The sequence below is a fragment of the Cyprinus carpio genome, chromosome B16, assembly GCF_018340385.1.
Source record: "Cyprinus carpio isolate SPL01 chromosome B16, ASM1834038v1, whole genome shotgun sequence".
Lineage (NCBI taxonomy): Eukaryota > Metazoa > Chordata > Actinopteri > Cypriniformes > Cyprinidae > Cyprinus > Cyprinus carpio.
Window position 1 is genome coordinate 25,660,136 of NC_056612.1, and position 5,422 is coordinate 25,665,557.

Genomic DNA, 5,422 nt, shown 5'->3' on the forward strand with positions numbered 1-5,422 from the left:
TGAGGCGAGCGGATGGATCGGACTATCTACGGTAGAGTAGCGCGAAATAGGACTATCAGCGCTGCTGTTAAAAGCACAATTGCGCACAACCTTCTCAACGTCCATGACAGGTCAGTTAACCTTTTATTGAGGATAATTATGACCCCAATTTCCTTTAAGACAGTATAGCACGTGATGACTATCCATGGAGGCCGCCAGCACCTCTGCTAATAAGACTCTGGAGATAAACTCTAAAATATTAGATCTTGCTAGGGCACAAGATCAAGGTTACCATTTCTCTTTGTCCATGTATTACTTAAAAGCATTTTCTTTGCAGTATATTATTACACTTAAAAGTCAAGTGTGCTATGTTTTTCAATATTAAGATGTTTTTTTTTTCAGTGTATTATGGAGATAGGCTCACTCTTTGAGTTTACAGTCTGAAATGGCTCAGCCAGAAACCAATTTTTCCCACCAACTGTCTGAGTGTTTGGGCAACCATGTAAACTTAAAAACAGTAGATGCATTAGCAGTTCTGTTTGGTGCAGTTAGAGGAACAAAAATGGTACATTTTACCTCAATGAACAGTAGTAGCCATCCACAAAATAGACACACAAGATCGCCTGATAGTGACCTGCAGAATGAAGGAAATTCAGTCAGTTGAAGTGCATAGTGACAAAGTGTACATCAAACAGTTTCACAGGAAGTGGACTTCACACCACCTAACAACAGAAAACAAATAGACCAAAAAGCAAAGCACTAATAATACATTAAATAATTGTTAATAAATGTCATGTACTACCGAATTAGTTTCAAGTATGATGCATTTCATTACAAAACTTGTTTCTGCATTTAAATATTTAAGTGTATAAAATTAATTCATAGTAGGCCTAATTCATAATTGTCAATAATATACATTTTATTAACAATTGAGAGCCATTTAATAAACAATGTATTAATATTTTTTTAATAGATTTACATATTTTTTTTCCATACTTCAGACCACAACATTCATGCATTCACCAAATTTAGTACCATGTATTACATTACAAAAAAAAGTCTATGGATTTAAATACTTAAAAAAAATAATGTGTATATGATAATAATATTAAAAATAATTATATTAACAAGTATTAATAATCATTTTAATTATAATTTTTATGTATCATTTAATAATTACATTTAATCACATTAATAATAATAATATATAATAATAATAATATAATAATAAAAATAATAAAAATAAACTATATAAAAAAAAATAATTCTACATATTTAGATAATTAACATTAATTTACAAATTACAATGCAAATGCAGTCTCTGTTCAGTTATATTGCAGGTGTTCAAAATAAAGCAATTCTAGATTCTTCCCACTGAGTGTTTAGGGTGCTGAGAGCACAGTGATCCTTGAATCAGAAAGTAACTATACTATTAGGTTGAGTCATCCGCAGAAGGTTATCCAACTAACCGGCTGATTGGCTCCGTCACCTGTTGAAATGCATGTGCAGGCGTGTGTCCAGGAGGAATGGACCTCGTTCTGTGCTAACCTGATCTTACAGTCGAGCTGACAGTGGCCTCAATCAATCCAGAAGCAGCTATCAGCTCTCATCACCGCGTCCTCCAGCCCTCTCAGCAGACAGATAAGTGTCTCACACACTACGGCCCATCTGCCCTGCAGTAATTACAGTCTGACCTCCCTGAATTTCTCCATATCAGGCCATATACAGATGCATCGACCACAAATAGCTTCCATTCTTCTCCTACACGACCACACACAGAAACAGGAGTCAGGAATTCTCGCTTGTCATTCAGAAGCGTTAAACAGTAGAATAATTGTTTTACTTTTCAACACAACTGAAAGTGCAATCCACACATTTTCACATACCAGTTTTTAAAAAAAATATTTAATCAAAGAATAGTCATTTTAAAAATATGTTCATAGATGAATCCCCATAAAACATACAAGAACTCCATCCCCAGCGGTCAGTATTACTGAGTGTACCTTTCAGTTGAGCTTTGTTGTTGTTCTATGAACACAAATTAGAAAATGGAACTAAAATGGAATAGCTTTAGTAAGATTCAGGAAGTCCACCCAAGTGTGTCACCACTCAACAAATCATGCCACTTAAACTCACTGAAAATATCAGATATGAGTTTTAAATTTGTTGTGATAAAATAAAAAACCTGGCCGATGCAAAAATATGAACACAATAAATAGACAATGCATCTTTATATTCCAATGTCTTTGCTTCCTTAAGTTAAAAAAGAATCATTAAGTGAAATCGGAATCAGAATCATTACATTCCTTCCAATCCCCAATGCAAAATGACTGTCACTGGAATTGCAGCTGTGAATTTGTGTCTTGGGGGCATGTGAAATGCATACTTAAAGCAAGGTAATTAAGAGGCGGGGCGCTGCGCTCCCCATGGCTGCTGGCATTAGTGAGGTATCAGTCGGACTACTGTAATTTACCTGTGTGCAGCCACTGTGACAGAACTCCAGTCCAGAAGGAAAGCTGTTGCTTCAGAGAGAGCTTCAGTGTGAGCATCTGTCTGCCTAATGGTCTGCCCACACTGTGAATATAGACTGCAGGAGCACATCTGAACTTTACTGGTCCCCTGGACCAGTGCCAAAGTCCGTCTGGATGTTTTAGTCCAAAGTAAATTCATGTTAATTTTATTCATTTTTGATAAATTCGTGTTAAATTTGATGTTAAACAGTATCCAAGTTAAAGGCTCATGGAAAACCATTTACAGTTAACATTAGGTAACTACATTAGTTAACATGGACTAACAATAAAAAATTCCTTTAAAACAGTTAATGGTCTTAGTTAACTTCAATATTAATTTAATTCATACAAATAAATTAAGATGAATATAAAAAATACATTTTAAAATGTTTACAATTAATAAAATTCATTACAATTCAATAGCTAACAATTCAGCTGCTTTTCCATAGCATGGAAAGAAAATGCTCAATGGGAGTCAATAGGATCCAGAAACTTCCTGGTTACTAACATTCTTCAAAATATAATTTTTGTTCAAAAATGAAACTCACTCATACAGGTTTGGAACAACATGAGAGTGAGTAAATGACGACAGTTTTCATTTTTGGGTGGACTGCTGCTGGGGTTTTAATAAAAATTTTCAGGCCAACAAATTTGCTGGGATAATCATTATTTAATTTAAATGAGATAAGCTGCTAGCTCACTCAAAGACTCCATTCTAGGTTTATTTTAGGTTCAGACATGACCTGAAGTGATCCAAGCAGGTGAGTTGTTTACATATAATTATTTCATCCATTTTCACAAATTTGACCATTTACAAAGACAGAAGTGGACATTATCACAATTGTGGTGTAATCAGCCAATCAAAGTGATAAACAGAACGTAAGAGGCGGGCATTATCAAATTGATCCAGTGTTGTGAATGTCCACAACATGCTCAGGGGAGGCCAAAGAGACACATGCTATTATTGCATGACCACATTATTACTGCTTTCTAATCTCGCTGCCTCCTCGAAAAAAAAAAGCCTCTGGCTGCAATGAAAGCGTCTTATATCTGTTAGCAACCTTATATACGAGTGACAATGTTCAGCACTGCTCTGCATTCCACACGGCAGGATGGATGTGAAAATAACAGGTATAATCAAATGATCTATACCGTGGCTTAAAGTAAATCAGCGTGCTAATAATATTACTAAAGGAGCTTCAAGATAAATAATAACATCAGATTAAAGCCCGGGCTGCATATTAATTATGGAAACAAGGGAGCCAGTCAGTAATTTCAGTGGGTGAAATGAATCACAATATAGTTCAATCAATTTTACGCAGAAGCTACAGGATTCAGCATTGCGCTCCCAGGTGGCAATGGGGGCGGGATGGGGGCGAGTGGCAGAATGCCAATTCAATCCCCAGATAGTAGACAGCGCTTTTGTACCCTTGGGCAGGGCATTCAGCGCGAGATTGCCAAGAGGGTGCTAAAGCACAAAGAACCCAATAACCTTCCTTTTCTTACTTTCTCTGCTATTTACTGGGGAAAACAGACATGAGGAATCTGTCTGGACCACAGCGCTGGCAGGGAAGAAAGAAAGGATTTGCTTGAGCCCTAACACACTGTACAAGTAAAAGTAATGGGGATACATGCCTCAGCAGAAGACATACCATAGTACAACGATTCTACCAGATAGTAACACTGTGGTACTTTTGATATGCATGGTACTCCAAAGTAGCTCCAAGAATACCATGGCACTTTTTTGTTAAGTGATGTAAGTACCATGGTACTGGCAGCCAGTGATATTAAAGTGCCATGCATGGTAATACGATTGCACCTTGGTGCTGTCACAGTACTTTTTGTAAGGGTGTTGTATTCATCCTTTACGACAAAATATGGTATTACACTCTTAAAAATAAAGGTTCCAAAAGGGGGTTTTCACAGTGATGTCATAGAGAACTAGTTTTGGTTCCTCAAAGAACCTTTCAGTGAACCGTTCTTAAAAAGAACCATTTTATTCTCAGTTTGAAGAACATTTGAATAATCTAAAGAACCCTTTTTCCACTGCAAAGAACCTTTTGTGGAATGAAAAGGCTCCATGGATGTTAAATGTTCTTTGTGGAACCACTGATGCCAATAAAGAACCTTTATTTTTCAGAGTGTTAATGGTAATACAATGGTACCTTAAAATATACCATGTGACTGAAATTCCTATATGCTGGTACTGACATATACTTGAGGTTTTTTTTTTTACATTTTAAAAGCATTTTATTTTTTCTTGGTTATGTGAATGTTAGAAAATGCATCAAGGAAATATTCAATCATCATATTACAAATATTATGGGAACCTTACATCTGAATGTTTTCAACTATCATATTCATACTTAATAAACATTAGACTAACCTCCTACTAAAAGTTCCATAAAAACATTCCATGAATGATGTAGAAATAATATTTTTGTGCTTTAACATTTTGGAAAAAGACCAGATAACTTTGGTTGGAAGATGATTTATTCATAACTTTTGAGAGAAAGTTGCCAAAATGTTTGCCAAGGTTCTGAGACACTGTTAGCTGGGACGATGGAACTTTTTTTGAAAGTGGTAACTTGATTACCATTAAATACTATGGTATATAAAATCTGTTAAAGTACCATGGTACTGTCAGTAATATTTTGTCATATACCATGATATTAATTAAAAGTGTTCTAAAAAATACTATGGTAAATGTCTAAAAAAAAAGTGAAAAAGCAAAAGTTTAATTACCATGTTATCTTTTAATGTAGTAAAATGCAGTAATTAAAAAAACTGTGTTCGCACCATGGTACAGTGATGGTACTATGGTTTTCTGATAAATACAGTACAATGGCACTGGAATTCATTTGTATGGTATTTGCATGGTACATCAAAGTATTTCAAAGAATAGCATGGTACTTTTTGTTAAATCACAAATA